This window comes from Hemiscyllium ocellatum, chromosome 26, assembly GCF_020745735.1.
Source record: "Hemiscyllium ocellatum isolate sHemOce1 chromosome 26, sHemOce1.pat.X.cur, whole genome shotgun sequence".
In the NCBI taxonomy this organism is placed as follows: domain Eukaryota; kingdom Metazoa; phylum Chordata; class Chondrichthyes; order Orectolobiformes; family Hemiscylliidae; genus Hemiscyllium; species Hemiscyllium ocellatum.
In genome coordinates, this window is record NC_083426.1 from 28,647 (window position 1) to 51,932 (window position 23,286).

At 44.9% G+C, this 23,286-nt stretch overlaps 1 long non-coding RNA gene across 1 annotated transcript in view; it reads right to left on the reverse strand.

Moving 5' to 3' along the window:
* Nucleotides 1-602: 602 nt before the first annotated feature.
* Nucleotides 603-23,286, reverse strand: part of LOC132828450 (uncharacterized) — a 47,110-nt gene continuing 24,426 nt past the window's right edge. The window contains exon 2 of the long non-coding RNA XR_009646121.1: nucleotides 603-917. This is a non-coding gene — a long non-coding RNA (uncharacterized LOC132828450). The remainder of the gene's footprint in view (nucleotides 918-23,286) is intronic.

The window sequence follows — 23,286 nt, forward strand, 5'->3', positions numbered from 1 at the left end:
AATATTCTATAAACAACATTCTCTGGAACGGTCCATAGCTGACATTCCCTGGAACATTCTATAACCAACGTTGCTCAGAACATTCTGTTTCTTATACTATTTGTGAATGGTCGGACTTCAGTTAATTGAACTAAAGAAAGATTCTGAGTGAAAAGATCCCGTTCCAGGGTGAAGGAGACAATGTTTCTATGTTCCCTCAGGCATTTAAAGGGGTGAAGGCATTTTCTCTTCACTACAGAGTACCGGCCACGACTTAGACTAAAAGACAGAAATTTCCAAACTCCATTTGTCTTCAATTAACTAGGAGAGAATCCTTCAGGACGGCAATGTTTTCACCTTCTGTATTTGGAACGGAAAAAAAGTGGCCTGTGTCTGTTTTAGAGTAATCGAGTGTGTGGCAATGTTCTTGAAACCATCTGTCCTTATGTATGTGTGTTTGTGAAGGAAGTGGTTCCTGTGGTTTACGTCACATTTTTGTAAAGTAATTCAGACTTTCCCATTTGTTATTTCAGTTTCAATTATTTCAATAAATCTCTGAATACAGTGACACATTTGAGACTCTCACCCTGTCCTGAATCAAACTACTAATTTTGCCTCCAGGCTGATATATAATTTGTTTATTTTCCTTCCTCACAGTTAACATAGTGACAATCTTCATCCTGCTTTATAAAGATTGTGGATTGTCTCCATGTGTCACACGTTACCTTGTGGCCATGGCAGTGGTGGATCTTCTGGTCATTATCCTCGACCTCACATTGAGACACATTCCGATAGTTTATCGGGAACACTTTTATTTCTTGAAGGCCATCCGTGTGTGTAATATCCACGCCGTCCTGCTTTATGCAGCCACTGACTGTTCTGTCTGGTTCACCGTCACTTTCACATTTGATCGGTTTGTGGCCATTTGTTGCCAGAAGCTGAGAAGTAAATATTGCAGTAAGAAAACAGCGGCTATGGTTTTGGGAATAGTGACTGTGCTGAGCTGTTCAAAGAACATTTTCTGGTATTTTATGCTCACAGGCTTTTATTGGCTTTGGAACTTCCCCTGGTTTTGTTATGTAAGAAACAACGTTCGATTATCACGTGTCTGGGGCACAATCGAGTTCGTACACTACATTCTAAATCCGGCTCTCCCATTTCTCTTAATTCTGCTGCTCAATGTTTTCACCGTCCGACACATCTTAGTGACCAGCAGAGCCCGCAGGAGACTCCAGGCTCATACCAATGGGGATGTTCAGTGTGACATTGAAATACAAAATAGAAAGAAATCCATCATTTTACTATTTTTGGTCTCTGCCAATTTCATCCTGTTATGGTCATTGTTAATGTTGTATTCCATATGGTATCGAATGCAGTATTTAGGCTATAAGTCTGTGTTTCTAGATTCCTTTGTGATGCAATTGGGCTTCATGCTGCAGCTCCTGAGTTGCTGCACTAACACCACAATTTATGCTGTGACCCAGACTAAGTTCAGACAGCAGCTGAATGATGTACTGAAATATCCCTTTACTCGAATTCATTAATCAATCAAATTAACTCATATGTCACTCCTTCCAGGTTCATCTCACTTCAGTTTCATTTTTCGGCAATGAAGCAACCTGGTCGCTCTGGTGACAGACTGTGCATAGGGCTGAAATTAGAGTGGTGCTGGAAAAGCACAGCAGGTCAGGTAATATTTGAGGAGCAGGAAAATCGACGTTTCAGGCAGGAGCATAGTGCTAGTCCCACAAGGTGATATTTCAATGTTTCTCTCGACTCAGGGGCCAGTGAAAAAAGGTGCCATTCCACTGACTGCATTTGCAACTTCAATTTATAAATAATAGCAATGTTCATTAGAAAGCGCCACACATCGGAGAGAACTATATTTTGTTTTTCTTTGTATTGAAGAAGTTGAGATAGAGAGACCCTGACCCTGTTCCATTTGCTAGTCACCTGGGAAGGAGAGGGGTCCAGGACCGAACTCAGGAGTTAGGTTCAAGTCACTTTGTCCTTGATTTCACCCCTGTGTCACTCACCCCGACCTGGCCTCAACATAATTTATCTCTTACTTTGGCCACTCCTCCCTCCATATCTCTATCCTACTCTTGCACTCTCACTCTCTCTCCTCCCATTTTTGTCTCCTTCTGCTCATATCTTGGGGAAACATCAATCGGACAAAATTAATCTGTCTTTGACACTGCTTGAAGAAAGAAATAACTGTGCAACCTTAAAGATTCGCAAGCTGTGATGCTTTATCCCCCAAAAAACTGCTGGTTGTGTAGTGGCGTGGCAAGTCCACTAGATGGTAGGATTCTATCTCCTTAAACACAAGAAGGAGCAAGAGCACCTCTGAACCTTTGATTCATCACTTATTCATTCATTCTTTCAAACCTCCCTCCAGTGAGTGCCATTGTGGCCAGAGATAGACACAAACATACAAACATACGGAGACATTCATATGGTGGCACAAGCCAATACGACTATTGCATCATTCTAAACACAAAAAGAGAAAGTGGTGAGGAAGTTGATCCCATTCCAGTGGCTTCACTCCCAAAACAATAGAGTCCTCACTGCACAATGACACAGGCACAGAGAGACACACAGGTGTAGAGATACATACAACGCGCACATTGAGATACAAACACGGGCTAGGGCTAGGGCTAGGGCTAGGGCTGTCCGTGCGATAGGGTTAGGGTTAGGGCAAGGGTTAGGGTTAGGGTTAGGGTTAAGGGTTAGGGTTAGGGTTAGGGTTAGGGGAGGTAACCTACATTCACCCTTTCCAGAATTTCCAACACCTCTTCCCTACATATCTCAAAGCCATCCATTCTAATTAATTATGACTCAATATTCACATCGGCAACAATGTCCTGTTCCTGAGTGAATACTGATAAAAAGTATTCATTCAGTGTCTCCCCAATTTCTTCAGCCTCCACATGCAACTTCCCACTACTATCCTTGATGGGACCTATTCCTACCCTAGTCATCCTTTTATTCTTGACATACCTATAGAAAGCCTTTGGGTTTTCCCTAATCCCATCAACCAAGGACTTTTCATTTCCCCTCCTTGCTGCTCTTAGCTCTCTCTTTAGATCCTTCCTGGTTACCTTATAACTCTCAATCGCCCCAATTGAACGTTCACGCCTCTTCTTTACATAGGCCACCCTCTTTCCTTTAACAAGGGATTCCAATTCCTTATTAAACCACGGCTCCCTCACACGACTCTTTCCTCCCTGCCTGACAGGTACATACTTATCAAGGACACTCAATAGCTGCTCCTTGAGCAAGCTCCACATATCGATTGCACCCTTCCCTTGAAGCCTACTTTTCCAAGCCACAAGAGGAAGGAGATCAGAATTGCATGCAATATTCCAACAGTGGTCTAACCAATGTCCTGCACAGCTGCAACATGACCTCCCAACTCCTTTACTCAATACTCTGACCGATAAAAGAAAGCATACCAAACGCCTTCTTCGCTATCCTATCTACCCGCAACTCCACTTTCAAGGAGCTAAGAACTTGCACTCCAAAGTGTCTTTGTTCAGCAACACTCCCTAGGACCTTACCATTAAGTGTATAAATCCTACTAAGATTTGCTTTCCCAAAATGCAGCACCTCGCATTTATCTGAATTAAACGTCATCTGCCACTTCTCAGCCCATTGGACCATCTGGTCCAGATCCTGTTTTAATCTGAGGTAACCTTCTTCACTGTCCACTGCACCTCCAATTTTGGTGTCATCTGCAAACTTACTAACTGTACCTCTTATGCTCACGTCCAAATCATTTATGTAAATGACAAAAAGTAGAGGACCCAGCACCGATCCTTGTGGCAGTCCACTGGTCACAGGCCTCCAGTCTGAAAAACAACCCTCCACCACCACCCTCTGTCTTCTACCTTTGAGCCAGTTCTGTATCCAAATGGCTAGTTCTCCCTGTATTCCATGAGATCTAACCTTGCTAACCAGTCTCCAATGGGGAACCTTGTCGAATGCCTTACTGAAGTCCATATAGATCACATCTACCACTCTGCCCTCATTAATCCTCTGTTACTTCTTCAAAAAACTCAATCAATTTTGTGAGACATGTTGACTATCCCTAATCAATCCTTGCCTTTCCAAATACATGTACATCCTGACCCTCAAGATTCTCTCCATCAACTTGCCCACCACCGACGTCAGGTTCACTGGTCTATACTTCCCTGGCTTGTCCTTACTACCGTTCTTAAACAGTGGCACCATGTGAACCAACCTCCAGGCTTCTGACACCTCACCTGTGACTATCACTGATACAAATATCTCAGCAAGAGGCCCAACAATCACTTCCCCAGCTTCCCACAGAGTTCTAGGGTACATCTGATCAGGTCCTGGGGATTTATCCACCTTTATGCATTTCAAGACATCCAGCACTTACTCCTCGGTAATATGGACATTTTGCAAGGTGTCACCATCTATTTCGCTAAAGTGATGCCCTTTGGAATGAAGAACACGCCCGCCACATTCCAAAGACTCATGTACAGAGTTGTAGTGGGGTTAACAAACTGCAGTCTATCTGGATGATATGGTGATCTTTAGTGTGTCATGAAAAGATCACATGGTACAGTAGGCAGAGCTCTTTAAACAACTACGAGAAGCAAAACTGATGATAAACTTAAATAAAGTGGAATTTGCAAAAGCAGAGTGATGTTCTTGGGACATAACATTGGTCATGGAAGATTGTTATAAGTGAATTCTGTCTAGGTATTCTAAATCTCCGGAGAATAGTCCCTGACACTCGGCTAACTATTCTACACTAGGGCTATGGTTCAGATCAACCGAGTTCTGCCTCCACACTCTGCCGACCGCGGACTGTCCTTTAACCCTTGACTTCAAGGGAGACTGTCCACAAGGTCCCGTCCTAGGAGGCGAACTCCAAGCTGACAGCACCAGCCCTCATCCCCTCCGACTACCGCTTTTCCCGTGGCAAATCAAAATGCTGCGAGACACACAAATGAGCAACGGATGTTTATTTCAAACTTGCAAGTTTGGGCGGCTTCCAAAAAAAAAAGAGCTTCGGAAGAATCGCGACGGAAGATTTTACAGCACTGATATTTATACATTATTTTTACATCTGAAAAGGATAGTAACAATTCCATTGGTTAAAACATTTCACGCTTCTCTCTGCCAACTCTTTGATTATCTGTATGTTTCTAATATTCTGAGAGCTTCTATTGTATCATGGCCACCTGTTTCTTAAACATTACATTATTTTTAACAATTCTATTGACTAAAGCATTTCTCGCTTCTCTATCCCAGGCCTTGGTTATCTGTATGTTTCTAATATTTTAAGAGCTTCTATTGTATTATTGCCAAGGTTACCTAGCTTCATAGCAGCCTAGTTTTAATTAACAGCTTACGTCAGTTTCATTCAAGGTTACAAACTGCCATGTTTTTGACATAACAGTTTCTCCCTGTTTCCAGGCTAACTTACATTCAGTCTCACAGTTCGCCCTTACTTATTAACCCTTAGTTAAACTGCAGAAATTACATCACCCATATCAAGATTAACCTCATGGAATGCAAAGGCGAAGGCTATTGAGGAATTTCCATGACCAACATTGAAGGAAGAGGTACTTCGATTCTTAGGAATCAGTGAATTCTACTGGAAGTTTGTTCTAAACTTCAGCAATGTAATGGTACCGTTAACCGATTTGCTAAAGAAGAACACAAAGTTTTGGTGGACAGAACAATGGCAGGAGGCATTTGACCATTTGAAATCTATATTAACCACCAAACCAGTGTTAGTTACACCAAACTTTTCAAAACCTTTTAAAGTCACCATCGATGCTCGTGACATTGGAGTTGGAGCTGTACTCCTACAGGAAGATGAGGGTGGGATTGAACTGCCAGTTGGTTACTTTTCAAAGAAGATCAATATCCACCAGAGGAAATACTTCACAATCGAAAAGGAACTATTGAGTTTGGTACCGACCTTACAGCATTTTAATGTGTACGTCATGAATAATGAGCGGTGACAATTGTGTACACTGACCACAATCAGCTTACATTCTTAGAACATTTTAAAGACAAGAATATGAAATTATTTCTTTGGAGCCTTATGTTGCAAACTTTTAATTTAAAAATCATACATATTGCGGGTCAGAAGAATGTAACCGCAGACATTATCGCGGATTTAACAGAGTTTAGATGTACGAAGAGGTTGAGATGAACTTAAAGTTATCGGTATGTTAGGGTAATGTACAAAAAAAAGCCATTTTTTCATTATGAGGGTTCAGTTTTTCTTAAGGGGGGAGGTGTTACGAAGATGTGGGCGTACCTTTGAGAGTTAAAAGCAGAAAACTTCTGGACACAGCACCAAATGTTCTCAATAAGGCAACAATGTATGTAACACTGGGTTGAACAACTTGAGTAGGTTGTTGCCTGGAGACAAAAAAATTTTAGATCCAGTCAATCAGTTTCAATTATACCCTGATAAAAAAATACCAATTTCTAATCGAGTTTGAATTGAGTATATTGACAATCTTAAAAGCCAATGACATAATCCAATGCTCTGGAGTAGAAGACCGGGAGAAAATTGAACAGTTGAGAGGAGAACTGACAAGCCCAACATGTAAACAGACTGCCTGAAAAATAACGCTCGTAAAAAGGTACCTTTTTGATCAGTAACCTGTGATGAAGAAATTCCTAAGAAAAAGAAAAGAAGACACAGGAAGATCCGAATAGAAGAACGAAAGCTGCCTGGTTTTGAGATAAGAAATGTTGCTTTGTAAATCTTAATTGGAAGTTTAATTGGACTAGTATTGTAGAAGGAAAGGTAAAAGATAGGTTAGAGAAAAAATGTAAATCGTGGTTAGTTAATTATTCTCTGTTATACTTTAAGAAATAAAGTTGCTAATTTTTACTTTACATAGTTCTTGGCCGCTCAAATTTTCACAGATTACTGCACAGGATAAATCTTTTCTGTGTTGCTGATTTTAACTTAAGCAGGAGAGTTTAGCCCGTGTTGTAACAACAGCATGTGCATGGAGTAGCTGGCAGCAGAAAACATTTCACAATGTGATTGTGAAGCTGGAAAAACACAGCAGATCAGACAGTATCCGAGGAGCCAAAAATTAACAATGTTTAGAGCTAAAACCCTTCATCAGGACTGGGGTTGGGGGGTAGCCCAGATATATATAGACGGAAGGAGTGGAGCTGGGGGAAGGGTAGGTGTGATAGTGATAAGTACTGGGGAAGGTGGAGGGACTGTCAGAGTGAAGCCAAACAAACACTGGAGGATCAACACCTGATATTTCACCTCGATCACTTACAGCCCAGTGGCCTCAGTATTGACTCCACCAGCTTCAAAATTCCTCCACCCAAAGCCCTATCCCTTGTCCTGCCCTCCCTCTCCTCTTCAACTCCCTGACCTGACCTAACCTTGCTATCTTCCTACTCACCAATCACAATAACCTTCTAACTGTATCGACCTACCACATTCCCCCAACTCCACGCCCCCTTTTAATTATGGGCTCCCCTCACTCTCCCCAGTCTGCACAAAGGGTTTTAGTTCAAACGTTGGTTTGCCTGTTCCTCGGATGCTATCTGACCTGCGGTGCTATTGCAGTTTTGCATCTATTGACTCTGGCTTCGAGCACCTGCCATCCTTCCTATCTCCAAACCACGTTGTGACTGGCTGGAAAACAAAGGCATCCATTGTTTTTATTGTTTTATTGAGGGGTGGACAAGGTGTCACCATGCCCAGGTGTGTCCAAGTTTCTCCCCAAATCGTCATAATTGATCAATCAGAAACAACGAAGGAATGGAAGTATTCACCCAGACTGAATGCTTCTCCTCTGTCCAGCATCTGTGAGCAAAATTCTTTCTTCTATCTTCCTGTTTTTTTCATTCTGCTGTTACGTTATTGACTCGTTATAATGGAAGGGAAAGGGAGTGAACCCAGAAAAGATGCAAATGCTGTGAATTCAGGGAGTGGTGGCCATGAATCTGTTTTTCAGCACCTTCAGGAGAATGGGGAAGGTGTAAATTAGGGCAGCAGCGTGGTAATAGTGGGAGAGACTGTGGAGTGGAAGGTTACAGATTTGGGGGAAGAGCAAGGAAAATAAAAACTAGACAAACTACAATTATGTGTTCTGAATGTATAATCTTTACTTCTGTTTGAAATTTCCTTTTACAGCATGCTAGAAGGTGAAGGTTTGCAAATAGAAATTTCACAATCGTGTGGATAGTGACTAAATTAATTGGCACTTGAACTTTATAGGTGGAGAAATGTCAGTTTGTTCTATCTGTGTAAAAAAGTTTTAAACATGATTCAACTGAAAAGGCACTGAGACACACTGTCCCACCCCCCAACTAAGAGTTTTCCAGGTAACTGACTGTGGAAAAAAAACTTTAATGATCGACAAGCCTGAAAAAGCATTGCACCATTCACAGCAGTGATACACCATACTGTGTGCATGGGGCTTCACCTGGTTTTTGAACTGTCAGAGGTAATGACACCCATAATATGGAGCAACAGTGGAAATGTGAGACCGTGGGAAGGGATTCAATCAATTCCTATCAACAATGGAATTTCATCGGCGTGGTCACAACAAGGAAAGGCTATTCATCTGCTCTGAATGTGCGAAGGAATTCCCTGTCTTGTCTGAACTATGGGAACACCAGTGTGCTGCCACTTGGGAGAGTCTGTTCACCTGTTACAGGGTGTGAAGAAGAATTTCAGTGAATATTTCACCCCGTTGAGACACTAGCAAGTTCATACTGGGGATAAACCTGCCCACTTGCTCAGAATATGGGAAGTTATTCACTCAGTTTTTTGAAACTCTATTCACATCAACCAGCCCACACTGGGTAGAGGCCATTTACCTGCTCTGATTGTGGAAAGGAATTCATTCAATCATCACAGCTATGGAAACATGAGCAAATTCATACTGGAGAGAGACCATCCAAATACTCCATTTGTGTGAAAAGATTCAGAAATTTAACTGGCCTACAGAAACACCAGTGAGTGCATATTGGGGGGAGGCCATTCATCGGTTGAGTGTGGGAAAAGATTCACTCAGTCATCACATTGGCAGAAATATGAGTGAATTCACAGGTGATTGCAGGAGTTGGATCTGCTGCTAATCAGCAAAAAGTCCCTCTATTAGACAGCACCTTCCAAACCGTCAATGGTTTCATTTTTAAATGTGGAGAAATGTGGCTAATGAAATAGAACGTTTATTTCCTGCACAACTCCTTTAGCCCCTTGTTTACTTTGCTTTTCTAATTTCTGTACCAATTTGCATATGGCTCCAGGAATAATCCAGAGATTAATCCCTTGAAGTCATGGTCAGTAATCTTGTTGCTAATTCTTGCCATTCTCAAAACAGAATCTATTTCCTACTCTTAACGATGTTGTTGGTCCCCACATGGACAACAATAGGTAAATCCACCCCACCCCACTCCAACATTCTTTCATGCCAGTTCCAGATTTCCCTTACCTTGGAACCAAGCGAAAGAAGACACATACCTCCTGTCCCTGACCCTGATCACCGGCCAAATTTGAAGCACTGAACCTTGCTGCGACTCCCTTCTGGAACACAACATCCAGGTAACTCTCCCCCACCCTGAAGTATTGCAGTGTTCTAAGCTCAGAATCAGTCTATCAACTGAATTGGAGTTCCTCAAGCAACAGATGCAATCAGTATAAACCACAGTGGGTCCATTAGCTCCAATATCATGCAGAGACAACATATTCCTTGGCGCTGCATTTCCAAATTATTTAATTATCTTTAACATTACGTTTTATATTTCCTGCTGACCTTTACTTTTTAATATGTAAAATATTTCTTCAATTTGCCTACAGCCTGAAAGAAATTTAGGTTAGATATTCAAATTAGATGTTATGTACTAGATGATTAGATGTGGGCGGCACGGTGGCACAGTGGTTAGCACTGCTGCCTCACAGCGCCTGTAGACCCGGGTTCAATTCCCGACTCAGGCGACTGACTGTGTGGAGTTTGCACGTTCTCCCCGTGTCTGCGTGGGTTTCCTCCGGGTGCTCCGGTTTCCTCCCACAGTCCAAAGATGTGCGGGTCAGGTGAATTGGCCAAGCTAAATTGCCCGTAGTGTTAGGTAAGGGGTAAATGTAGGGGTATGGGTGGGTTGCGCTTCGGCGGGTCGGTGTGGACTTGTTGGGCCGAAGGGCCTGTTTCCACACTGTAAGTCTAATCTAATCTAATCTAATCTACTAACCAATGGACTTGCGTTTTTTTGTGTGGTATCATTTCAATAACACTGGATCCGATCCCTGCATTTCCTCATCTACTGGATGGTGTCTCCCTCTCTCTGGCACCTGGAGTAAGTGAATTGGCCTCTTTTTTTTTCCCTGCCCAGGCTCTGTCCTGCCCCCGGCTCCTCTTACCCCTTATGTCCTAAATTCTTATAGAGCTTGCTTGGCGGAAAGAACAGAAGTACTCACTATTGAGAGAAAAGGAAGGATTGATCACCTCCACCATCTTTCACCAAATAGCAGAGACACCTTTTATGGAGCAAAGATTGACCCCACTCTAAGAGCTAAATCAAAAGGAGCACTTCACCCTGTAACTTTTTATAAAACAACAGTGATTAAAGTTCTCATTCGCAACAAGGTCCCTTTCCTTAGTGAAAACCAAAGCAAAAAACTCATTTCGGGCTTCCTCTATCTGCTTAGACTCCACGCACAAGTTCCCTATGCTACCCCTGACCAGCCCTACCTCATCCCTGCTCATTCTCTTATTCCTCACGTATGAGTAAAAGCCTTTGGGTTCTCCCTAATCCTTCCTGCCAAACCTTTTTTTGTGCCTCTTCCTGGCTCTCCTCAGTCCATTTTTGAGCTCCTTTCTAGTAAGCCTGTAATCCTCTAAAGCTCTGCTAGATGCTTGCTTCCTCCACATCACATAAGCTGCCTTCTTCCTTTTGACGAGAGGCTCCTATGTTCTCATCATCCAAGGCTCCTTAACCTTACCCATTCTTGCCTCTCAGAGGAACAAATTTGTGCATCACTCGCAAGAACTGCTCCTTAAACAGTCTCCACATGTCTGCTGTGCCCTTTATGTGGAACAATTGCTCCCAATCTGTACTTCCCAATTCCTGTCTGATAGCATCATAATTTCATTTTCTCCAGTTAAATATCTTCCTTTGGTGACTGCTCCTTTCCCTCTCCAAGGCTATGGTAAATGTGAGGCAGTTATGGTCACTGTCACCAAAGTGTTCTCCCACCGTGAGATCTGACACCTGTCCTGGCTCGTTGTGAGCACCAAATCCAAAATGGCCTCTCCCCTTGTCGGTCTGTCTACATACTGAGTAAGGAAACCCTCCTGAACACACCTGACAAAAACGGCTCCATCCAAACCATCTGCACTAAGGAGGTTCCAGTCAATATTGGGAAAGTTGAAGTCACCCATAACAACAACCCTGCTACATCTGCATTTTCTAAAATCTGCCTGCCTTTGAGTTCTTCAATCTCCCTACTGCTATTAGGCGGTCTGTAGAAAGCCCCCAGTGAGGTGGCTATTCCCTTGCTGTTCCTAACTTCCACCCATACTGACTCAGTAGACAAACCTTCCTCAACAATCTTCATTTCTGTAGCTGTGATGCACTCTCTGATTAGCAATGCTACACCCCCTTCTCATTTTCCACTCTCCCTGTTCATCTTAAATGTTCTAAACCCTGGAACATCTACCAACCATTCCTGCCCCAGTGAAACCCACCTCTCCGCTATGGCCACAACATAGTCCCAAGTCCTATCCATGCTCTAACTTCATCACTCTTATTTCTGACGCTCCTTGTATTAAAGCAGACACACTTTAACCAATCCCTTTGTTCCATCACATGAAAAACCTTCCCAATAGATTCACAACATCCTGTCACTTCCCCATATCTAACTACCCCATGTCAGATATGTAGCTCTGGTTCCCACCCCACTGCCAAACTAGTTTAAACCCTCCTGATCAACAAAAGCAAATCTCCAACCCAGGACACTTGGGGATCTTTCTGATGAAGGTGGGACCTCTACAAACAGGATGGTCTTCACCTGAACCAGAGGGATACCAGTATTCTGGGGAGGAAATTTGCAAATGGTCTTTGGTTGGGGTTGGGGGTGGGGTGGGAGGCAGTGGTTGTGGGGGTGGGGGGGGCGGTGTTAAACTCATGCAGCATGGAACCTGAATTGTAGCTCCAGTGTTTAGGAGGTTGAGGGTTGTGAGGTCAGGGATAGGTTTACAAGGTCACGAGAGGGCACTGGCAATTGTGATGTTGGTATGAAATGTATGTACTTCAATGCCAGGAGTATCTGGAATAAGGTGGGTGAACTTGCAACATGGGTTGGTACCGGGGATTCCGATGTTGTGGTCATTTCAGAGGCATGGCTGGAAGAGGAACAGGAATGGTTGTTGCAGATTCCAGGATTTAGATGTTTCAGCAAGATCAGAGAAAATGGTGAAAGAGGGGGAGATGTGGTAGTGTAAATCAAGGGTAGGATTACAGCAGCTGAGATAACATTTGAGGACTCATCCACTGAGGTAGTTTGGGCTGAGATTAGAAACAGGAATGGAGAGGTAACCCTGTTGGGAGTTTTCTATAGGCCTCCAAATTGTTCCAGGGATGTAGAGGAAAGGATAGCAAAGATGATTCTCGATAGGAGCGAGAGTAACAGGGTAGTTGTTAAGGGGGCTTTTAACTGACCCAATATTGTGCCCGAGCAAAAGAGGGCCGGAGAAACAGAGTTCCTGAGAAACAAGATGCCAGAGAAAGAGTGCCAGAGAAAGATAGTACCAGTGGAACAGAGTGCCAGGGTTCCAAGAAACAGAGACCCAGAGAAACAGAGTGTAAGTGAAACAGAGTGCCCAAGGAAGAGAGTGCCCGAGGAAGAGAGTGCCTGAGGAAGAGAGTGCCTGAGGAAGAGAGTGCCCGAGGAAGAGAGTGCCTGAGGAAGAGAGTGCCTGAGGAACAGAGTGCCAGAGAAACAGGGTGCCCCAAAAAAAAGACTGCAAGAGAAACAGAGTGCCCCAGAAACAGAATGGCAGAGAAAGAGTGCCAGACAAACACAGTGCCCCAGAAACATAACCACAGGGAAACAGCTCTAGAAACAGAGTGCCAGATAAACACAATGCGCCAGAAACACAATCCCAGAGAAACAGAGTGTCCAAAAAACAGAGTGCCTGAAAAACAGAATGCCGCTGAATCAGAGTGCCCTAGCAAACAGAGCACCCCAGGGACAGATCTCCTGGGAAACAGAGTGCCAGAGAACAAAGGAAATTTACAGCCCAAGAACAGGCCCTTCAGCCCTCCAAGCCTGAGCTGATCCAAATGTACTGTCTAAACCTGTCAGTCAATTCCTAAGCATTTGTATTCCTTTGCTCCCCACCTACTCATGCATCTGTCGAGATGCATCATAAATGAATCTATTGTGCCTGCCTCTACCACCTCTGTTGGCAACATGATGCCAATGCCCACCACCCTCTGTGTGAAGTACTTACCGCACGAACTCCCCTTAAACTTTCCACCTCTCACCTTGAAAGCATGACCTCTCGTTATTGAATCCTTCACCCTGGGAAAAAGCTTGTCTCTATCCACTCTGTCTATATTCTTCATGATTTTGTAAACCTCAGTCACATCCCTCCTCAATCTCCTTTTTTCTAGTGAAAATAAACCTAACCTACTCAACCTCTCTTCATAGCTAGCACCTTTCATACCAGGTAACATCCTCGTAAACCTTCTCTGCTCCCTCTCCAAAGCGTCCACATCCTTTTGGTAATGTGGCACCCAGAACTGTACACAGTATTCTAAATGTGGCCAAACCAATGTCTTATACAATGTTAACATGACTTGCTAGCTCTTATACTCAATACCCCGTCCAGTGAAGGCAAGCATACTATATGCCTTCTTGACCACTCTATCCACCTGTGCAGCAACCTTCAGGGTACAATGGACCTGCACTCCCAGATCTCTCTGCACATCAACTTTTCCCAAGGCTCTTCCATTCATTGTATAATTCGTTCTAGAATTAGACTTGCCTAAATGCAACACCTCACATTTGTCTGGATTGAAAGCCATCTGCCACTTTTCTGCCAACTCTCTAGTCTACCTATATCCTCCTGTATTCTCTGACAGTCCCTTATGCTTCCTGCAACTCCACCAAAATTTGTGTCATCTGCAAACTTTCTGATCATATCTCTTCTAGATCATTTATGTATATCACAAACAACAGTGGCCCCAACACTGATCCCTGTGGAACACCACTGGTCACCTTTCTCCATTTCGAGAAACTCCCTTCAACTACTACTCTCTGTCTCCTGTTGCTCAACCAGTTCTTTATCCACCCAGCTAGAACATCCTGCACACCATGTGACTTCACTTTCTCCATTAGTCTACAATGGGAAACCTTATCAAACGCCTTACTAAAGTCCTTGTATATGACATCAACAGCCTTTCCTTCATCTATCAACTTGGTCACTTCCTCGAAGAATTCTATTAAGTTGGTAAGGCACGATCTCCCCCGCACAAAACCATGTTGCCCAGCACCGATAAGCTCATTCCTTTCCAAATATAAATAGATCCTATCTCTCAGTACCCTCTCCAGGAACTTCCCCACCACTGACATCAGACTCACTGGTCTGTAATTACCCGGAATATCCCTTCTACTCTTCTTGTACAGGGGGACAACATGAGCAACCTTCCAGTCCTCCAGCACCTCACCTGTATTTAAGGATGCCACAAAGATATCTGTCAGGGCCCCAGCTATTTCCTCTCTCGCCTCCCTCAGCAACCTGGGACAGATCCCATCCGAGCTTGGGGATTTGTCCACCTTAATAACGTCTAGCATACCCAACACATCTTCCCTCCTTATGCCAACATGATCCAGACTAATCAAACTTCTATCTCTAATCTCAAGATTCATCATGTTCCTCTCTTCAGTAAACACTGGTGCAAAGTAATCATTCAGAATCTCACCAATTTTCTCAGATTCAGCACACAGCCTTCCTTCATTACCTTTTAGTGGATGAATCCTTTCTCTAGTTACCCGCTTGCTTCTTATATAAGAATAAAATGCTTTGGGATTTTCCTTAATTCTACTTGCTAAAGCTATTTCATGACCCCTTTTAGCCCACTTGATTCCTTGCTTAAGACTTGTCCTACTCTTCCGATATTCCCCCAGGACCCGTTCTGTTCTTAGCTGCCTAGACCTTGTGTACACTTTCCTTTTCCTCTTGGCTAGTCGTACAATTTGTCCTGTCGTCCATGGTTCATGAATCTTGCCCTTCCTTTCCTTTGCCTTCAATGGGACATACCTATCCTGCACTACTGTTAACTTATCTTTGAAAGCATCCCACATCTCAAATGTGGACTTCCCTTCAAATAGCTGTGTCCAATCCACATTTCCCAGCTCCTGCCTAATTTTGATATAATTGGCCTTGGCCCAGTTTAGTACTCTTCCCTTCGGACCACTCTCATCTTTATCTATGAGTATTCTAAAACTTACAGAATTGTGGTCACTGTTCCCAAAGAAATCCCCTACCGCAACTTCTACCACCTGTCCTGGCTCGTTCCCCAGTACCAGGTCCAATATGGTCCCTTCCCTCGTCGGACTATTGACATACCCCTCTAGAAAACTCTCCTGGACACTTCTTACAAATTCTACTCCATCCAGACCTCTGACGCTAAGTGTATCCCAGTCAATGTTGGGAAAATTATAATCTCCCACCACCACTCCCCTATTGCCTCTACATCTATTCATAATCTGTTTACCTATTTGTTCTTCTGCCTCACCCTCCCTGTTGGGAGGTCTGTAATACAGCCCCAACAATGTAACTGCACCTTTATTTCTCATCTCCACCCATAATGCCTCACTAGCCAAGACCTCCATAGTGTCCTCCTTTGGCACAGCCGTGATATTATCCCTGATCAGCAATGCAACTCCACCGCCTCTTTTACTTGCCTCCCTGTCCTGTCTGAAGCATCTATATCCTGGAACATTTAGTTGACAATCATCATGCCCCTTCCTTCAACCAAGTCTCTGTGATGGCAATAATGCCATACTTCCAGGCACAAATCCAAGTCCGAAGTTCATCTGCCTTACACACTATACTCCTTGCATTAAAGTAGATGCATTTCAGGCCACCAGTTCTTTTGTGCTCACCCGTTCTCTGCCTATTCTTCCGTTTATTAATGTTATCTTCATAATTCTTACAGTCTCCAGTCTCCAACTCGCTGCCTACTTGTTTCCTCTTCTGGTTCCCAGCCCCCTGCCACATTAGTTTAAAACCTCCCCAACAGCAGTAGCAAAAACTCCCCCAAAGACATTGGTTTAAGTCTGGTTCAGATGTAGACCATCCCTTTCGTAATAGTCCCACCTTCCCCAGAACCGGTCCCAATGTCCAATAAATCTGAACCCCTCCCTCCTACACCATCTCTCAAGCCATGTGTTCATCCTGCCTATTTTTTCATTTCTACACTGGCTAGCACATGGTACTGCTCGCTTTCTACTTATATCGTTGGTGCCTATGTGCACCAAGACAACTGGCTGTTCACCCTCCCCTTTTAGAATACTCTGCAGCCAATCGGTGACATCCCTAACCCGAGCACCTGGGAGGCACCATACCATCCGGGAGTCCTGTTTTCGGCCACAGAACCACCTATCTACTCCCCTCACAATAGAATCCCCTGTGACTATGGCCCTACGAATCTTTTTCCCGCCCTTCTGAACAGCAGTGCCCGCCATGGTGCCGTGATCCTGGTAACTGCTTCCTTCCCCTGGTGAGCTATCTCTCCCAACAGTATCCGAAATGGTATACCTGTTTCGGAGGGGGATGACCGCAGGGGACACCTGCACTGCCTTCTTACTCTTTTTCTGTCTTTTGGTCACCCATTTGCTGTCTCCCTCAGCAATCCTCAGAGTGCCAGAGAAACAGACTACCAGAGAAACATTGTGCCCCAGAAACACAGTGCCTGAGAAACAGAATGCCAGAGGAACAGAATGTAAAAGAAACGCAGTGCCAGAGGAACAGAGTGCCCCAGAAACTGAGAGCTAGAGGAACAGAGTGCCAACAAATCAGAGAGCCCAGGCTAACTGATTCCCACAGAAATAGAGCTCCAGAGAAACAGTGGGCCGGAGAAACAGTGTTTCCCAGAAACAGAGTGCCAGAGGGACAGATTGCCCCAGAAACACATTGCCTGAGAAACAGAATGCCAGCGGAACAAAGAGTCAGAAAAATCCAATCCCAGAGAAATAGAGTGTAAAAGAAACAGTGCTAGAGAAACAGAGCACCGAAGAAACACCGTGCCACACAGACTAACAGAGAAACATAGTACCCCAGACACAGCATGCCGGAGAAACAGCGCGCCAGAGAAACAGAGTGTTTGCAAATTAGAGTGGACAAGAAACAGAGTTTCCCAGGTACAGACTGCCTGAGAGCAGGGTACCCGAGAAACAGAGTGCCTGACAAACTGAGTGCCTCTAAGTTAACCCTCTTTTCAGGAGACATGGTGAATTTTACTGGACTTTCTTCAATTTTTAATGTTTTGTAACCTACTCAGTTTCTGATTTGGAGATGCTGGTGTTGGACTGGGATGTACAAAGTCAAAAATCACACAATACCAGGTTATAGTCCAACAGGTTTAATTGGAAGCACTAGCTTTCAGAGCGCCGCTGTGAGACCACCTGATGAAGGAGCGTTGCTCCGAAAGCTAGTATGTTTCCAATTAAACCTGTTGGACTATAACCTGGTGTTGTGTGATTTCTAACTTTGTACTCAGTAAAAGCATCCTGCATTTGTTTATCTGCTTCTGCTTCTGTCTTAGGGGCAACATCAATCTGAGAGAACTGCTGTGTCTCCAAAGATATTGTTAAGAAAACAACTGTGCAATCAGAGATTCTCAGGCCTTGCAAAATCTGCCACTTATGTAGAAGGTGGCATTGTAACATTTTAAACACAAGAGGGTGAGAGGGACTCTGACTCATCACTTTTTAATTGATTCATTTAAAGTTCCATCCAGTGAGTCCTGTTCCAGCCAGAGATGGGCCCACAGGAGACACCCATATGAACATGACCGCTAATGTTGTATTATTTTAAACACAAGGTGAATGAAAGAAAGTGAGGTGGGGTTAAACCCATTTTAATGGATTCACTGCTAAGAGAACAGAGGCCCCACTGCGCAGAGACAGAGACACAAACATACATAGAACATTGTATATTAGAGTGCAGTACAGGCCCATTGGCCCTTGATGTTGTACCAAATTGTGAAATCAGTCTGAAGCACATCTGACCTACACTATTCCATTTTCATTCATATGTTTAGCTAATGACCACTTAAATGGCTTTAAAGTTGGCAAGTTTACTACTGTTGCAAGCAGGGCATCCCACGCCCTTACTACAGGGGGCAGCACGGTGGCTCAGTGGTTAACATTGCCGTCTGACAGCAGCAGCAACCTGGGTTCAGTTCCCACTTTGGGTGACTATGGGTGACAATCTCCTCTGGGTGCTCTGGTTTCCTCCCACATTCCAAAGGTGCGCAGGTCAGGTGAATGGGCCATGCTAAATTGCCCATAGTGTGAGGTGGATTAGTCAGGGGTAAATATAGGGTAGGGGAATGGGTCTGGGTGGTTTACTCAGCAGAGGGTCGGTGTAGACTTGTTGGGCAGAAGGGCCTGTTTCCATGCTGTAGGTAATCTAATCTACTGTATGAGTAAGGAAACTACCTCTGACATCTGTCCTATATCTATCACTCCTCAATTTAGTTATGTCCCCTTGTGCTAGCCATCCAAGGAAAAAGGCTCTCACTGTCCACCCTAACACTCTGATTATCTTATATGTCTCTATTAAGTCACCTCTCAACCTTCTTCCTTCTAACTAAAACAACCTCAAGTCTTTCCCCATAAGACCTCCTCTCCATACCAGGCAGCATCATGATAATTCTCCTCTGCACCATACAGACACACAATAGTGCATACACTCATATACTATATCACAAACACAGCTACAAACACAGACACCCGCACTGAGACGTAGACACTGACACAGAAACGTAAACATACAGACACTGAAGCATGCACACATATACCAACACAAACACATACAAACACACTGACACAGAGGGTGAAACAAATTTTCAGACACACATACAGTGACATAGAGAGAGACAGATTCTGGGTCTCTCTCTCCTGACTGCTCCCTTCAGTGTTTAAAGTGATGCAACACCACCCTCTACTGGCCTCTCCACACCATTGCACAGGGCACAGTGGAGGGTGAAAATCATCAGGGGTTCTGTCAGAGAGAGAGTAGCTCACAGCAGTGTCAACAGGCACAGGCACACACATAATGCTGGAATGGACAGGATTGCAATTATCCTGCTCCCACCTAGTCCTGCCCCTCGTCCCCGACCGCCTCACCATAGACCCTCTCCCAACCATAAACACTAAACCCTTTTGTTCTCCTCTTGCTGTATTTTTTTCTTCACCCCTATTCCCACCCAACTTTGGCCACCCCAACCTGGAAACGAGTCACAAGGCAGTGTTCCAGGGCAACAATGGTGCACAGGGAATTTCACAGCCCCTGAGTGGTATGAAGTGAAGTGAATCCCAGTACAACCTGACTTACCTTGTTCCTGATGAAGGGCTTTTGCCCGAAACATTGATTTTGTTGCACTTTGGATGCTGCCTGAACTGCTGTGCGCTTCCAGCACCACTAATCCATAACCTTGTTGCTGCTGAGTGCTGGGGAGGAGTGGACTGGAGTTTAGAGCAAGCGGGACAGTTGTTGGATTTGGGTCTGGCACCACATGCTGAGCTGCTACTGCTACTTGGAATTCTTTACTGGACTTTAATGCAAACCTTTTTCATCAATGTTATAATTACCTCATTCCTAAGTCAATCTCAAACACTAAGTAATGGTACTGCTTTCCTTTTAATCCTCTTTTTATTCTAGGATTTGTACTTAGGTACAGGTAGACAACCTTTTATCTGAAATCCTGAAATCTGAAAAGGTCCAAAGTCTGAAGGTTTTTTGTGAAGTATTTTACTCATGAATAAGGTTGGGTTCAATAGACGACCCCTTCTCCTGCTTCCAACACACCCCATCTACCTGGACACCCCATGCTGGCCTCTCACCTGCCCTCCATCTCTTCATAGCCAACTGCCGCCATGACATTAACCGCCTCAACTTCTCCACCCCTCTCACCCACTCCAACCTCTCACCCTCCACTCCCTCTGTTCCAATACCAACCTTACTATCAAACCGGCAGACAAGGGAGGTACGGTGGTAGTTTGGCACACCGATCTTTACACCGCTGAGGCTAAATGCCAGCTCGCGGACCTCCTCCTACTGCCCCCTTGACCATGACCCCACCTCCCACCACTAAACCATCATCTCCCAGACCATCCATAACCTCATCTCCTCAGGGGATCTCCCATCCACCACCTCCAACCTCATAGTCCCACAACCCCGCACCACCTATTTCTACCTCCTGCCCAAAATCCACAAACCTGACTGCCCCGGCCGACCCACTGTCTCAGCCTGCTCCTGCCCCACCGAACTCATACCTCGACACGGTCCTGTCCCCCTTAGTCCAAGAACTCTCCACCTACGTTCGGGACACCACCCACGCCCTCCACTTCCTCCATGATTTTCGCTTCCCCGGTCCCCAACGCCTTATCTTCACGATGGACATCCAGTCCTGTACACCTCCATTCCCCATCACGAAGGACTCAAAGCCCTCCGCTTCTTCCTTTCCTGCCGTATCAACCACTGACACCCTCCTTCGACTGACTGAACTGGTCCTCACTCTGAACAACTTCTCTTTCCAATCCTCCCACTTCCTCCAAACCAAAGGATTAGCCATGGGCACCTGTATGGGCCCCAGCTATGCCTGCCTCTTCGTAGGATATGTGGAACAGTCCATCTTCCGCAGCTACACTGGCACCACCTCCCACCTTTTCCTCCGTTACATCGATGACTGTATCGGCGCTGCATTGTGCCCCCACGAGGAAGTTGAACAGTTCATCCACTTTACCAACACCTTCCACCCCGACCTCAAATTTACCTGGACCGTCTCAGACTCCTCCCTCCCCTTCCGAGACCTTTCCATATCTATCTGGGGTGACCGAATCAACATGGAAATTTATTATAAACTGACCGACTCCCACAGTTACCTAGACTACACCTCCTCCCAACCTGCCCCCTGTAAAAACGCCATACCATATTCCCAATTCCTTCGTCTCTGCCGCATTTGCTCCCAGGAGGACCAGTTCCAGTACCGAACAATTCAGATGGCCTCTTTCTTCAAAAACCGCAATTTCCCTCCAGACTTGGTCGACGATGCTCTCCACCCCACTCCTCCACTTCCCGCTCCTCCACCCTTGAGCCCCGCCCCTCCAATTGCCACCAGGACAGAACCCCACTGGTCCTCACCTACCACCCCACCAACCTCCATATACACCATATCATCCGTCGTCATTTCCGCCACCTCCAAACGGACCCCACCACCAAGGATATACTTCTCTCCCATCCCCTATCAGCGTTCTGAAAAGACCACTCCCTCTGTGACACCCCCCACTAACCTAACTCCACTCCCAGCACCTTCCCCTGCAACCACAAGAAATTCAAAAGTTGCGCCCACACCTCCCCCCTTACTTCCCTCCAAGGCCCCAAGGGATCCTTCCATATCCGTCACAAATTCACCTGCACCTCCACATACATCATTTACTGCATCCGCTGCACCCGATGTAGCCTCCTCTATATTGGGGAGATGGGCCGCCTACTTGCGGAATATTTCAGAGAACACCTCTGGGACACCCGCACCAACCAACCCAACCACCCCGTGGCTCAACACTTCAACTCCCCCTCCCACTCCACCAAGGACATACAGGTCCTTGGACTCCTCCATCGCCAGACCATAGCAACACGACGACTGGAGGAAGAGCGCCTCATCTTCCGCCTAGGAACCCTCCAACCACAAGGGATGAACTCAGATTTCTCCAGTTTCCTCCTTTCTTCTCCCCCCACCTTGTCTCAGTCCCAATCCTCGAACTCAGCACCACCCTCCTAACCTGCAATCTTCTTCCTGACCTCTCCGCCCCCACGCCTACTCTGGCCTATCACCCTCACCTTATCACCCTCACCGTAACCTCCTTCCACCTAGCGCATTTCCAACGCCCCTCCCCTCAAGTCCCTCCTCCCTACCTTTTATCGTAGCCTGCTTGGCACACTTTTCTCATTCCTGAAGAAGGGCTCATGACCGAACGTCGATTCTCCTGCTCCTTGGATGCTGCCTGACCTGCTGCGCTTTTCCAGCAACACATTTTCAGCTCTGATCTCCAGCATCTGCAGTCCTCACTTTCTCCGTGCAAACAATTAACCCAAGTCGACACCCCCTCGATGCGTGTCACTCAGATGCGACATAGGGGCATGGCCCACCAATGGCAGGCCTCAGTTCTGTTCCAGGGCCTGTTTTACTCAGTGAGTCTGCTCCTCCAGGAAGATATTTTAAAATTTCACCATCATACTCTCACTTACTCTGAAATTCGAAAAAATCCGAATTCCGAAAACCACCTGATTCTGAGCATTTCGGATAAAGGATTGTGCACCTGTACTTGTACCTAAGATGGCACCAAAAACTTCAGTACTGGAGTACAAGTGACAATAAAGGATATTCTATTCTATTCTATTCTAAACATAATCATATCCCAGCCATCCCTCCCTAACCCACCCTTGTAACAATTAATACTGATAGGGAAAAGGTATTCAGCAAACTATTAGGCTTGAGAGCAGATAAGACCCCTGGGCCTGATGGCCTGAAGGGTATTGAAGAATGTGGCAGTGAAGATAGTGGATGCATTGGTTATAATATTGCAAAATTCCCTGGACATGACAAAGGTTCTAGTGGATTGGAAAATGCTAATATAACGCCCTTTTTCAAAAAAGGAGGAGGCAAAATGTGGGAAATTACAGTTAGTTTAATATGTTTTTGGGAAGGTGTTAGTATCAATGATCAAGGAAATAATACCAAGATATTTGGAAAGTCACAACACTATCCATCAGTGTCAGCATGGTTTTATGAAGGGCAAATCATGTTTGACTAATTTGCTAGAGTTCTTTGAAGATGTAACAAGCAAAGTGGATAATGGAGATCCTATGGATGTGATCCTATGGATGTGATCCTATGGATGTGATAATGGAGATCCTATGGATGTGATTTATCTAGACTTCTGGATGGCATTTGAAAAAGTGCCACACAAAAGGTTAATTCACAAGGTTGGATCATATGGAGTATTAGGAGTAATTTGGACTCACTGATGGA